This window comes from Brachyhypopomus gauderio, chromosome 15, assembly GCF_052324685.1.
Source record: "Brachyhypopomus gauderio isolate BG-103 chromosome 15, BGAUD_0.2, whole genome shotgun sequence".
In the NCBI taxonomy this organism is placed as follows: Eukaryota; Metazoa; Chordata; class Actinopteri; order Gymnotiformes; family Hypopomidae; genus Brachyhypopomus; species Brachyhypopomus gauderio.
In genome coordinates, this window is record NC_135225.1 from 16,848,087 (window position 1) to 16,863,605 (window position 15,519).

The window sequence follows — 15,519 nt, forward strand, 5'->3', positions numbered from 1 at the left end:
GACTCAATAAGTCAATAAGTCAATAATGGCAGAATGATGTTCTTTCACATCCGAGTCTGCAAAAGTCTCAGATAACGCCAGAAAAAAAGTAGATAGATTTATCGCTATTCGCATTGTTTGTAAAGGAGTTGCCAGGTGGGTCAGAAAGGTCGCTACATACACTGGCAACACTGGAAACAGTGACAACATACAGATTAAATTTTAAAAGCTGCAGATATGATTGACCAGTGGAGACGACAGTGGCGACATATGAGAGAAAACTGCAGTGTTCTCTAATGTTTCTTATGTTGTAGGAATGTGCAAAGAGTCCAATGTTTGTATCTGTATTTGTCAAGGCAGCAAGATGAATGTATTTGAATATATGTGGAAGTAACAGTTAGCACCAAAGCCACTGCATGTTTTTGGGGGGGGTGGAGAGTGGGGGCTTGGAGTGATGTCAATGGGAGGGGCTGTCCTCACGCCCTCTTGCACACAGTTAAGCTTGAAAATGAATTAAAGCATGCCAATGTCTCATCGGAGAAGGTAGTGGTCAACGGAACTTATACTGTCTGCTTAAAAGAGAGTGGTATAACAATTAATTATCTGTGACCAATTAAGTTCATTAGATGGGAACATTCATGAAATAGAGAGGGATTCAGCCATGTGCCCAAGCAGCTGGAAATGGTTTGGATCTGTGGATCTGTGGCAAGGAACTTTCTCAACTACTTCTACTACCTTTACTTCCCTCTGATGGGCTTTTGTGGTGCCTTCCTATATCTCTGTCCAGTGGCTGGTTGGTGTTTTAACCATGCATGCAGCCATGAGGGGATGCAACTGAAGGCCAAGTTGGAAACTGCAGCCCTGCAGCATTAAGGAGGCAGTCATCCAGGCTAATGAGCAGAGCTACTTCCTGAGGAATGTATTCTGTACCTTGCAAGTATACATAAAAAAATGTCCATATTCTAATTGGACAGATTCTACTTTGACAGATTCCATTTTCTACTTACTCAGGGACCCAATGGTTGTCGGACTTGGATTAGCAGCCTTGTGATTACTACTCAAGTAATTTAACCACTGAGCTTGATGTGTAAATTTTGAAGTTTGAGTATTAAATTATCCTAGTTGTGATGCGTGTTTTCCAGGTCTCAATTGTATAGTGTTTGTGGTACTCATTGCCCAGGCATCTGGGTGGCATTGTTATGGTCTTTAACTTGTGTTTAAACTGATAGATATTAAAGTCAAATTGCCTGTTCTCAGGGCTTAATTTGAGTCGGATCCTGCTGGAACAGGATCCGGGAACTCTTTAATTTTGAAGCATGCGTTCCGGTAACTGTCTGCCTCGATCCGGTAACATTTTATGTTGTCCGCTGTTTGCGTTCCGGCATCGTTTGATTTACAAATTAAGCACTGCCTGTACTCATATGGTTTTCTTGTCTGTGGGTCACATAGTGCCTTAATTCTGCACAATGGAGATCAGGGTGGTTTAGTCTACCACAACTGACCATGATAATTCTAAACAAAAGGTAGACCTACTTGTACACTGCCAACAGGGATGAATTATAGGGCTAACAGACACTCACTCAACTTATCTACTCCTGCTCAAACAAGCTCACAAAATGCCTCTTCTGAAACTGACAATTTTGCTAGAGTACCTGCTATTTGACTTTTTTTCCTCTCTTAAAGCATAGTAAATATATTTGTACAAAATCCCAGAATTTGCGCTTTGTCAACTACAATATTTGGTTCCACCTGTATTGGGTTGCCCTTTACAGGTGGTGTCTCCTCCTTGTCAAGGTAGTGTCCTCTTTATCAAAGCTGTCTCTCTTCCTTGTGATTGTTTAAATGGTAACATTCCAATAAAATACCTTGCTGTGAATGTGAACTGAACAAGAAAAATAACAAAGCCAATCTTGTGCATTTTTATATTCAGAAGAGCTTAAATGTTATACACCAGTTAGTGTTTCAGTAAAATGCAAACACCTATGAACAGTGTACAAATCTGTTGTACAGCAAATGTGTGGGTGGACCATCTGAATACTATTATTACTGCTGTTTTTAAGAACTTCACAATTTGCTATAACTCATAACATTCAATGTGTCAAAACACATGTTACTGCCCTTATTATAGATGTTTTTTTATCTCTTAGACTGATGTCAACAACTGCTCCTCTGTAAGAAAAGTATCTTTTTTTTACTGTTTTAAATTTTTGTTAGCAAGCTAGCGCTTTGTACTGTATTTGCACAGTGAGAGCAGGACAGAAAGGCCATGAGCTTCTTGGTATTGGTACTGTGGGTATTAGCAGTGTGGGCAGTTGAATGGGTGGGCTTCTGCTTCAGCCCAAGAGAAATGGAGACAAATTTTCTCTTTCACTGCCTGTTCAGAGTTTGGGTTCATACCTTTGTTACTAGTGCAGCATGTGCAAAGCCATTTCCTATGTGGGATTCCAGAAACGTGTTCAAACTTTACTTTGAACTTGGTTGATCTAACTCAGTCTGGCAATACCCAGAGTTCCAGAACAGCCAGACATAAATTCAGCAAAGTCAGTCACCTCTGAGGAGATTTAACTTATCTGAAGCACATTTACGGTTAACTTTAAAAGCCATTATCAGTTGAGTGCTGATAATGGGATTCAACATGGGTGTGAATGATAAAATGTAGAGCTTCCTATTACACTCTGCAGGCATTTGACATGAATATATTAAGAAATAGTTTCATGTATGCATACTACTAATATACATTAAAAGATTAGCCTATACAGCAACATAGGCAAAAAAATGACAGTTGACATTTTAAAAGCCAAAGAGTTCTTAAAATTGCAAATGTGTTTATCCTTTTTAGACATTCAACATGTATAAGCTGTTTCACTGTTGCTGTCCCTTTTATTCTTCGGTTGGTTGATGCTCGCTGTTTCTCCTGTGCTGGCCTGTGTTTGTACTAGTCTGTTTGTGTGTACTGAGTGATTTCTCCTGTGCTGGCCTGTGTTTGTACTAGTCTGTTTGTGTGTACTGAGTGATTTCTTCTGTGCTGGCCTGTGTTTGTACTAATCTGTTTGTGTGTACTGAGTGATTTCTCCGGTGCTGGCCTGTGTTTGTACTAATCCGTTTGTGTGTACTGAGTGATTTCTACTGTGCTGGCCTGTGTTTGTACTAATCCGTTTGCTTGTCTGTCTGGACCTTGGTCTGTGGTTGACTCATCTGACTATTGGCTATGACTCTGGATAAACCCTGGAAGAAAGATGATATGTCAGCTACTTCATGTACTAAAGTTTAAACTACAGTTTAAAGCTTAACATGTCAAATATAGGGTTAATTCCCGTTTCCAATCCAGAAATCAGGGGTGCATCTAGGTTGTTAGTGGATACAACTTAACATTTAATAAAATAATTTTCACACAAAAGTACTAAAAATCAAATGTTTTTTTATACAGGGCCCCAAGACATGGGGGGGGTGGTTAAACTATAAGCATATAAGTTATACAGTAATCTCCTTGAACAGACAGACAGATTACAGTCTGGCAGAAATCACTTTAAGAACCAATCAGTCAGCGAGACCCAGGAGACCGAGTACTCCTAAGTCAACTTAATCAGCCTCAAGTTCCCTTGAGAAGGGCCTTCACCTCTGCCAACTCTTAGCATCTGCTAAATATGTATTTATGCAAATTGATCACCAAAGTATGCAGCAGTTTCACTTAAGTAGGCCTGACATAGTTACATTAAGTAACATTGCAAGCTTATTTGTCTAGTAAATGATGAGTGTGTGGCTCTTGTTATTTGATATGTGACACAGGTACCTCACATCATGTCACATTGGCAGACATTGGCATCTTCCCTTCTATAGACCCCAGGGTTCCAACCAGATCTGAATAGCAACAACAATAACACCAACAATAACACCACCAACAAAAGCTGTGGAAGTTAAATGCTGTTAAAGGTTCAAAAGGTTGTCTTTTATACCTTCTCAGGAACTAGTTTTCTGACACTAGGCCATATTTCTGGCATAAACAACTTTGTGAAATAAAACTACATGTGCTTTTTGATTGAGATATGTGTTAATTAAATTGTGCTTCTGCCATAGAATGTCACATTTCACAATTATCAGAGACATCTTATCCAGTCACCAGCTAGTATCTGCAGAGGAGTCCAGCTACTTTTATATAGAAAAAAATCTATTAAATCAAGCATTCCTGCAAACACAAACCTACACCATATATAGATTAATCATCATAAAATGAATACATTAAATCTATTTCACATGCCTTTGTGAGACTACAGATAGCAAGGAAGACTGGCAACATCACAACAAGCGAAAGTAACAGCATGTAGATTTTGATTCAATAAAGTTTCAAAAACAAGAATCTCACAGTGTACAGTAGTCACACATAGCTTACTGCATTTTAGAATATGTTCAATACATACTTTTATTAACATTGAAAAAAAAAAGCTGTTCTACCTTAAAAACATGAAAAAGGTGTTCAGGCTGCCTTAAAACCTAAAATTAACTTAATTATACATACACTATTTTGCCAAAAGTATTTGCTCACCCATCCAAATTATCGGAATCAGGTAATGTAAAGCACGCTGCCACTGGACTCTAGAGCAGTGGAGGTACGATCTCTGGAGTGATGAATCTCGCTTATTCATGGATGAGTCTGGGTTGGCGGTTGCTAGGAGAACAGTAGGCTACTTGTCTGACTGCATTGTGCCAAGTGTAAAGTTTGGTGGAGAAGGGATTATGGTGTGGGGATGTTTTTCAGGAGCTGGGCATGGCCCCTTAGTTCCAGTGAAAGGAACTCTCAATGCTTCAGCATACCAAGACTGTTTGGAGCTGGTCCCTTCCTCTTCCAACATGATTGTGCACAAAGCAATGATCATAAAGTCACGAATGAGTCTTGTGTGGATGAACTTGACTGGCCTGCACAGAGTCCTGACCTAAACCCGATAGAACACCTTTGGGATGAATTAGAGCGGAGACTGAGAGCCAGGCCTTCTTGTCCAACATCAGTATGTGACCTCACAAATGCGCTTCTGGAGCATTGCCAGAAGTGTTGAAGCTGTTCTAGCTGCAAAGGGTGGACCAACGTCACATTGAACCCTTTGGATTGAATAATACATTTGGCAATATAGTGTAGATTATGTGATGTAAATACTTTTTTTTTTCTCTTGAATCACCTGCAAATCACCCACTGTGATAGGCTCTTTTAGACCTCCTGTGTCTTTAATCTCCCACTCATATTTTCCCCACTCTGCTCTGAATGATCACTTGTCCAGAGCAGTCCTAGACCTGTGGCTACAGCCAGCAACTCCACACTTGAACACTACCTTGCTTACTTTCAGCATCACAGATACAGGTTGTAAACCTCGAGCTTTAACCAGGCCCTCGTCCTTCACAAATAAGAGATGTATCAAACTATGTGCAGTTTTTGAAGTAGTCCTCTGTGAAGAACTGGACACTGAATTAGAGCAGTGCAGAAAACAATTTCATTGTGGTTCTGATTTCCCTTCACAATGCAATATGCAATGTCTTCTTGAACTCTTTCTGGTGTATAGAACTTTGTGTAAGGGTGGAAAGTGAGATTATGTCTATCTTGTTACAAAGAAAATGGCTGAAACTAGGCATTTCAGGTAGTTCAGTGGTTTCTTTGGGAGATTTACTCACTTGCATACTCCGGGTTTTGTAAATGTATATACTGTTTGCATGCACAAAAAGCTACATAACACACTAAAAGGAATCTTGAAAAGCAAAATAGGAAACATACAGACAAACATTAATAGGTTCCCTTTAAAGGGTAAGTTGTTAAAAATCAATATTTATTTTCTAAATAAAAGTTGCTTGGTGTAGGTAGAGAAAAAATGTGACAATGTGTACCTGTTTTGCAGCAGGTATTAAAAATGTTGCAATTCCTTTTTATTGTTCAACTATTGTTCAGAGATACTGTGTACTATTCTCAGTACAAGCTATCGAGCTCAAATTTTATTTATTTATTTATTTGCACAACATAGCATTGTGGTACAGGAGATTCTGCGCTATTTCAAACTACCGATCAAAGGGGAGAAAACATGCCCAACAAAACAGCAGGTGAACTGGGTGCATCAAAACCTCGTGGGTAAATGAAATCACAAATGTATGTAAGCGGCATCCTCTAGGAGAGAGGGGCGTAGAGCCGTTTCCAGTCAACACCCCCCTTTGGCTGCTTTAATAATTCATAGCAAATTCACATCAGACACATTTTGCAATCCCAGTACAGCTGTAAGCAGTGACCCTAGCAGGGCCAGAATGCTGTGTGCAACCAATCTCTGATTTAGGATACTCCACAATGCTATATGCTGCAAAAGCATTTTGAACTGGTTTGCAGTGTAGCTTTATTCTGACATAAAAAAAATACACATCCACCTTAGAAAATGCTATTCTACTTTAGGCTTCTTTCTTATATGAGCTTTTTGCTGTGTTGTAGTGAGGTGTTTTAGCTGATCAAGTAAGTTAACAAGTAGCGGTAGATTTAACCAAGAATCACAAGATCTGGATAGTGCTATGATGTTTAAAAATTTATTTTGTTTAAAAATGTATTCAGCACAATTTCATTCATACAATTGTTTTACAACAGTTATTTTTAAAAATTCATTCTCTGTTTCTGCCCATTTCTGAGTACTTTCACAATAAGCATTGTCATTATAGTAAAATTAGCCTATATGTGGCTAGCTGGCATGATGGATTATATCAATTTCAAATAATTATATGAATGAATACAGAATTTTTTTCATGGTACTACCTGCCATATTCTGTCTGAGCATGTGTACCAGTGAGCCAGGAAATAAATCAACCCACTAACATCCAAGGAGATTCAGAACACTCATCCCCTTAAGTGTTGTGCAGCCACCAACACGCTTCCACAAGCTCCTGTTTTAACAAACCAAAAGATCAAAGGCCATCCACTTACAAGCCCAGCACAAGTTACAAGCCCAAAAAAACTATCCAAATGTGAGAATCATGTAAGAAAGGCTAGGATCTTAAGCAGAAGAGCTCAAAAGAACAGTCCAAAATGTAATACAAAAATCTAAGAATGAAAAACCAATACTACAAAGAGTGAGAGGAAAACTGCTTGGAACATAGGCCTAAAGTAAACAACACTTCACAAAGAGTGAGAGGAAAACACAAGCTCATATACTGTAGGGAGATAATTAAAGGAAGGTGTGGCTGATCATGTTGTGATGACTGTCTTTCAATCCGGGCATTTGTAGACAAGGCACCTGTTGGGCAACATGGTGGCTTATGGTTAGCATGTTTGCCTCTCTTGGGTTCAAGACCCTATCTGAGTGGAGTTTCCGTGTGTGTGACTGTGTGTCTCTTCATGTTCAATAAAAACAGTTGTATGAGTGAATTTACAGTGGGGAAAATAAGTATTTAGTCAGTCACCAATTGTGCAAGTTCTCCCACTTAAAAAGATGAGAGGCCTGTAATTGACATCATAGGTAGACCTCAACTATGAGAGACAAAATGTGAAAAAAAATTGAGAAAATCATTTTGTCTGACTTTTAAAGAATTTATTTGCAAATAATGGTGGAAAATAAGTATTTGGTCACCTACAAACAAGCAAGATTTCTGGCTGTCACAGACCTGTAACTTCTTTTTTTAAGAGGCTCCTCTTTCCCCCACTCATTACCTGTATTAATGGCACCTATTTGAAGTCGTTAACAGTATAAAAGACACCTGCCCACAACCTCAAACAGTCACACTCCAAACTCCACTATGGTGAAGACGAAAGAGCTGTCGGAGGACACCAGAAACCGAATTGTAGGCTGGGAAGACTGAATCTGCAATAGGCAAGCAGCTTGGTGTGAAGAACTCTACTGTGGGAGCAATAATCAGAAAATGGAAGACCTACAAGACCACTACTAATCTCCCTCGATCTGGGGCTCCACGCAAGATCTCAGCCCGTGGGGTCAAAATGATCACAAGAACGGTGAGGAAAAATCCCAGAACCACAAGGGGGGATCTAGTGAATGACCTGCAGAAAGCTGGGACCAACGTTACAAAGGCTACCATCAGCAACACACTACGACGCCAGGGACTCAGATCTTGCAGTGCCAGACGTGTCCCCCTGCTTAAGCCAGGCACGTCTGAAGTTTGCTAGAGAGCATTTGGATGTTCCAGAAGAGTATTGGGAGAATGTCATATGGTCAGATGAAACCAAAGTAGAACTATTTGGTAAAAACACAACTCGTCGTGTTTGGAGGACAGTGAATGCTGAGTTGCATCCAAAGAACACCATACCAACTGTGAAGCATGGGGGTGGCAACATCATGCTTTGGGGCTGTTTCTCTGCAAAGGGACAAGACGACTGGTCCGTGTACATGAAAGAATGAATGGGGCCATGTATTGTGAGATTTTGGGTGCAAACCTCCTTCCATCAGCAAGGGCAATGAAGATGAAACGTGAGGAGATCTGCATGGAGGAATGGGCCAACATACCAGCAACAATGTGTGCCAACCTTGTGAAGACTTACAGAAAACGTTTGACCTCTGTCATTGCCAACAGAGGATATACAACAAAGTATTGAGATGAACTTTTGTTATTGACCAAATACTTATTTTCCACCATTATTTGCAAATAAATTCTTTAAAAGTCAGACAAAATGATTTTCTCAAATTTTTTTTCACATTTTGTCTCTCATAGTTGAAGTCTACCTATGTCAATTACTGGCCTCTCTCATCTTTTTAAGTGGGAGAACTTGCACAATTGGTGACTGATTAAATACTTATTTTCCCCACTGTATGTCCAGTGGTGGATGGTAATTTGTCACTAGGGTCTGTCCTCTCACCTGCACCAAATTCAGTCCCCCGGGCGGCTGTAGTTTTTGGTAGAGAGTATGTGTGCACAATGGGCTGCTGCTTCTTTCCAGTGTGTGATTGGGCATGTAAGACGTACCTGTGTTAAACTTGTAAAGTGACCTTGGTTATCTTGAAAGTTGCTATATAAATTGAACATTCATTCACCTGTATTTTCTCTCTGCAGACTGTTTTGTAAATGCTCAACATGTCTCTTTTCCAGCAGTCCTCCTAAGAATGCCCCATTGCTTCAGCATGTTCAAACCTCACTGTCACATCCCAACAAAGGTACAGAATGTTATGCTATCAGTGAGAAGAAAGTTGTTCCTATTGACCCTGTGGGCAGGGGCGCAGATGGCACTGGGGACGGGGGGGACATGTCCCCTCCAGATTTATATTGACCCCATCCGAAATCTAGCATCTACAAGCATTAACGTATATATTGTACAGCTTGTTCCCCCACACTTCAGAATTTCCATCTGCGCCGATGCCTGTAGGGTTCTGTTGGAATGTACTGTACTGATTAAAATGCTCGTCCTAATAAAATGCTGGACTAACTTTGCCAAACTCATTTAGTGTTTTTGCAATATACAGCTTACAGTGTTCAATGTTCAGTCAATCACAATGAGCAGTTGTGATCACCCGTGTTCATGTAACATGTTTCATAGAGGTGCACAACTCACCTTAAGTTTCTCATAACGACCGGGTGATTGGAGTCTGAGCAAGTGCAAACTGCAAAACTGGCCAAGCTGAAACAGTGCCGTAAGAAGGCAGTGGGTCTGTGTTTCTCTCCTGCATACCCCTTGACTAATAAGAGAACAAAATGAACACACAAGCTCTGACTGTAGTTTGATGATTGATGCTCTCATTTTAAATTGCTACACCTCATTTAAAGATGACATATTACATCCCTTTTCCACAAGTTAACGCAGTTCCATGGGGTCTTAATGAAATGCTACCATGGCAACTGGTATGCTTAAATCCTGGGAGAAAGATGGCTGCTGGAGAATACATCTACAACAGAGAAATGTGCCCTTAAAATATACTTACAGGATCCTGAGCTCATTATGTGGTGTGCCACCATACCAAGCACAGCCAATGAAAAACAAAATCATAAAATAGTGCCACCCTCAAGCAAAACCAATTTGACCAATGAGATCACGGCATGACAAAGTAGTGCTGGAAATCATGTGAAGTTGTGAACATTAGGCTCCATATTGTTTGAAATGTATGTTCAACAGCAATGCATAATGGTTATATAGGAAATTTCAGTAAAAAAAACTGCTGACATCATTTTGCAGAGCTTTGCAGAACAGACCAGTTCCATTAACAGCTGCTGTTCAGGCCGCTGCATGGCCACTATAAACCACTCGCCTTCTATTCAGTCTGCGAGGTGCTAGTCTATTCTGTCAGTCTTTTGCTGCCTGTTACATCAGTTTTTAAGACATGAAACTAGGCTAAGTATTGTCATATCACTTGTAGCACCAAATGGCTGGTCTGTGAGGTGCTATTCTTTCCTTAGTTCAGCTGTTAACATTAGCTACTAAGTCAATGAAACACATAGGCTAACTTGTATTTTTTTCAAAACTTAATTTACTTTGTCTACAGTTTTTGCCACCAACAGTTGGTACTGATAAGTCTTTTAGTAAAGATTTAATTGCCAGTAATGCTGTCACATCTGACTCCGCCCCCACCTGTCTGTCTTGCTTTCGTGTGCCTTTAGTTCAACCTTTGTTTTGGTTTCCACGGTTTTCTTTCAGTCTGTCATACCTTCTCTCTGTTTTCCCTGCTCTTTGTTAATCAACTCAGCTATTTCTAGTTTTGTTGGTCATTTAGTTTTAGTATATATCCCTCTTTTGTTTTTTGTTAGTGAATATAGTACCTTCAGACTTCCTCGGTGGCCTCTTCTGTTTCTTTGCCCGTTCGTGTCCTCTGCTTTGGGTTCTGTTTCTGGTTTTGTTTCTTCTGCTCCTGCTTCTGCTGTTAGTTGATGTTTTGGGGGTTTTTTTGTTTGCATTCTGCTTGGGGTTTTGTTTTAGGTTCCCTTTAGCTCCTCCCCTGTTATGTCTTTGTTTTGGTGTTCCACATGCTAGTATTTCCCTTGTCAGTTTGGTCCCTCCTTCCTATCTGTAACTCCACCCTGTCATTAGTGTTCCCACCTGTTTATAGTTTAGCCCTAGTTAGTTTGTGTATTTAAACCCTGTCCTTGGCTTGTATAGTGCTGGTTATTGTTTTGTATGGAATCTTTGTGAGTAGTAAGTTTTGTATTTGAATCAATGTTATCCCTGCCTGTTATTGTAAGTTTATTTTTTATTTGTTTCAAGTTCATTCTGCCTGGTTTTTCTTTGTTGTTTGTATGGATATGATGCCCTGGGACAATGACCCCGACTCTGTGGATCTGCCCTTAATAAACCTCGCTCTATTCAGCGCATGCATCTACTTCATTGATGATGGCCCAGGCATTACACATGCATTGTACAAACGTATGTTGGAAGAGCAATCACACAAAGTAGTTATGCATGTACATCTTTTTGGTAAGTAGTTGACACTGTCATCAAAAATAAAATTAATCAATTCTGTTCTCTGAGGCTGAAGCAATTTATGCTGGTCTGTACAGCTAATGGAGCAGTTCCCATATATAGCTGTTAGTTTTGACAATGTTAGCTTTTTGAAAAACATGGGGCACATTCACAAGGGTAGAACTCTTTTGTGAAGGTGCCTCAGGTGGAAGTACTTGGATAGAGGGCAGGAGCCTGAACCTGACATATGGAGCCAAATCTGAAGGAATTGTTGGATTTCTGATGTAGGCATCCCACAACAAAATGGGTTTTCATACAGTATTTCAGTTTGTGAGTTGGAAGGCACCCCAAATGCATCAATGTATGGGCATAAGCACTGAAAAAGTGAATTTCCCCTAGCAATGCTTTGATATAGCTTTCTTCTGCTCTGGTTTAGGGGACACTCTGACAACCCACACATTCCTCTTTTTCATTTCTTTCTTTTCTTTTTCTTTGCCTCATAGCAGTCTGTTCAAAAACAGCAGCAGACTTTTTAAACAGTGCCACCAAAGGCCCTGGCTTTACCTGTTAATGAACTGAAACCCAGAGTGCCTGTAGTTAGGTGTGCCTCCACCAGGTTCACATGGAGGGAGAAAATTATGCCTGGAACACGGAGTTTTGTGTTTCATCATTAGCACGCAACATTAGAGCTTCTTAAATCACATTCTGAAGTTTATGAATAGTAGATTTCTCAGGGTAGATGATGTGCACAAACCCAGGATTGTAATATTGCTGAAGAGAAGGAGATGAACAACGTCAGTTACCCACAAAAAAGCTAACCCCTAAGCAACCATGTAAATGTCACTAAATAATTTTGAATGATTAAAAAAAAATTATAACATTGCAAAACCATAACAACCCCAATCACTAGTGCGAGTTTCTAGTGTACAAACCTCACACCCTCTAAATTCTCCTTTAGAGTACAATACTAGGGGCAGTAATGCAATCATTGCACTGGGGAAGTCCTGCTGGTACTTAATGTGAAAATATAACTTATCCTGTTAAGACCTTATTTAATTCATTTTTATTGAAAGTACATCCTCTCATTAAAATGCAGCAAATTCTGGAGCTAAATAAAGAAGCATGCCCTGACCAGGAGATAAAACTTGGGTGTAAAATTCTTCTTACTTTTCCTGATCTTATTTTCTGATACTGTAATAGTTGCCCCCAAGCATCATGGTAAATCCACTTAATACCATAAATACATATCCATAAATAAGTGTAGTCCTAGATAACATTTTCTGTGATTTAATCTTTAAATCTTATCTATTTTATTTAAACTGCTTGCTTAAGGCAAGCAGTTGTACATTTCCCATCAGAACTGTCGCTCTCCTACACTGTCAGTTACTGAAGTAGTTTCTAAATCACAGGTACAAAACATATTCAAGTCAGTTTCACTAGCTGACACAGGCAGTTTGTTTTGCAGTTTGCTGTTAGCATTATTAGGAAGTGATTAAGGTTCAGTAATTTCTCAGTCAGTACAGAGAGATCATTCTGGATACGTAATGAGGACACTGAACTGAGAGCATTAGACGGTGGCAGAGTGATCACGATATAAAGTCAGGAGTCACTTCACTATGTTGGGGGGTATTTTAGCTGCATTCAGATGTATTCTATGGCATTGTCAGATGTTTTCTGTGGTTTAGTCAAACCTTTTCTTTGGTGTAAGGCAGATTCTATGGTGCAGTCAGAATGCACCAGTGATTCTTTACTAGTAATGCTGTCAGTAAAATGTGTGTGTTTTTTAAATGGAATAATTTTACTGTCTGGAAAAGCTCTGTCTGACCTTCAGAATGTGAGTATGGTCAGAGTGATCAATGTGCTTACCCGGTCTTGACTAGTAATATCTTACTAGAAACTAGAAGAGTGTATTAAAACTTTCAGTAAATAAATGCATGGATAGTTTATTAAAAATATTTTTCATGATTGAAATATTTTTCAATAAATGGTACCTTACTCATGTTCTTTTGTGCTGTTATCACATTTTATTCTCCGAAGGCACACATGTCCAACACTAAACAAGCATGTGTTTTTACATGACCACATACATGTCCAACACTAAACAAGCACACATCTTTACATGACCACATACAGTACTGTACATGTCCAACACAAGCATGTGTCTTTACACGTCCACACACATGTCCAACACAAGCACACTTCTTTACACATCCACACGTCCAACACAAGCATGTGTCTTTACATTACAACAACTTGAACTTCTTTGTTTGCTTTATCTTATTGATACATTTTCCATCATAATTTCTGTTCCTTTTTATCTGAAGTTTATATTTGTGAATTATTTAATATTTATAATATTCAAAAAAAAAATCTAACATACTGTGAATACCCTGTTCATTAAAATCATATTTCATTAATTATTTAGTTTCTGCTCATCTAGTGTCATGTAAGTATTGACCATTATAGTCTATTATTCAGTGATTTTTACTTATTTATGCCTCTGTATGGAGGATTATACTACTGTAGGACATGGCTTTTAATACAGAGACTACTGGTAGTGATTTTGATGGAGGTGAATGTCCCTGTAGGTTTGTTCAGCATTAGTGTGAGACTCTACAGCAACCATCAGACGCCGATATCCTTTCTCGGAGGACAGAAACACACCAGGAGAGTGACCACCAGGGCAGTCATGGCCTGGTGGTTAGGGAACTGGTCTAGTGACTGGAGGGTTGTGGGTTCGATTCCCAGATCTGAGGCCATGACTGAGGTGCCCCTGAGCAAGGCCCTTAACCCTCAATTGCTCACTTGTATAAAAATGTAAGTCGCTCTGGATAAGGGCGTCTGCCAAATGCCATAAATGTAAATGAGAGTTAGCAGCAATCTAGTGAAAGCACTGTTACTCTGTACTGAATCAAACCCCTTTCCTGTCAGACTTAGACCAAAGAGCTTGAAGAGTTTACTCCAGTGACGTCCTTTGGAATAGTCTAAGGTCAAGTAAATGTCTTCATTAGAATCAGTATCTTTTAGTATTTGAAACATTCAGTACAGTATTGATCAGTCATGTTTGATTTGTCTTGATCACTTGTGTTTGATTACAGTGCTGATCATCCATATTTGATTACAATGTTGATCACCCGTGTTTGATTACAGTGCTGATAATCCATGTTTGATTACAGTGTGATCACCCCTGTTTGATTATAGTTATCTACAAAATCTGGCTTCAAAGGGAAAAATCATTTAATTACATTTGCCATATCTAGTGGCATTGTGGGTAATCAAGATGATGGATGTCACTTCCCAAATGTGCCTCTTTTTGCATGAGGGAGGTGAGGAAGATGGTATCTCTGAGCTGAGGGGGGGGGGGGGGGGGGGGGGTGGACATCTTGTGTTTATGACTGATGTTCCCCTTCCTGCATGAGCCTTGTGATTTGTGGCTGGATTAAAATGAGGCCGGCTGGTCGCGCTCTCGCCATGATTTACACCCACAGCTAAATCAGCCAGACAGTGAGACGCTGGGGGCACATGACCACCGCCTACCCAGGCACATCAATCCCCCAGGCAGGGAGAGCTTTCTTGCAACCAGTCCATCACCACATAACCCGATGGGCATCAGAACCAATTAACACCCAGCATTCGAGAACGCGGGTACAACTGTAATAGAACATGTTGCAGAAGTAATTGACTTCGATTTAGAGTGTCCACATGAGGCAAAGCTTTTTGCCATTCAGAAACTGGTTTGTGATGTGGCATCTTAAGTGTTTAGAAAATCTGGTTGAAAATAGGCAGTTATTTTTATTTGCAATTCACAGTCCTCAGGATGTACCCCACAGCCCATAATTATCAAAGAGTTACTGCAAGGAGTTTCCATTTTGAGGAAGGTTATATATGTATACAGAAATATATAGGATAACTTGCATTGTCAATTTTAAAGCAGTTTTTCATGCTATAAACATTTTAATATCTCTGTAGATTTATGACATGCATAAATATACATACATGCATACATGTATATACATACATACATATATACACACACACACAGTGAGGAAAATAAGTATTTGAACACCCTGTGACTTTGCAAGTTCTCCCGCTTAAAAAAAATCATGGAGGGGTCTGAGTTTTTAATCTTAGGTGCATGTCCACTGTGAGATACATAATCTAAAAAAATTAAAATTATATAATTTTTCTTGTGTTACAGC

General features: G+C 39.5%; 1 long non-coding RNA gene across 1 annotated transcript; it reads right to left on the minus strand.

The window, feature by feature from the left end:
* Positions 1-7,098: 7,098 nt before the first annotated feature.
* Positions 7,099-10,805, minus strand: LOC143476441 (uncharacterized). Its single transcript, XR_013121305.1, has 4 exons — positions 10,684-10,805; positions 9,485-9,608; positions 8,970-9,070; positions 7,099-7,223 (listed from the first exon to the last, which is right to left on the minus strand). It is a non-coding gene; the product is annotated as an uncharacterized LOC143476441 (long non-coding RNA).
* Positions 10,806-15,519: the final 4,714 nt, after the last annotated feature.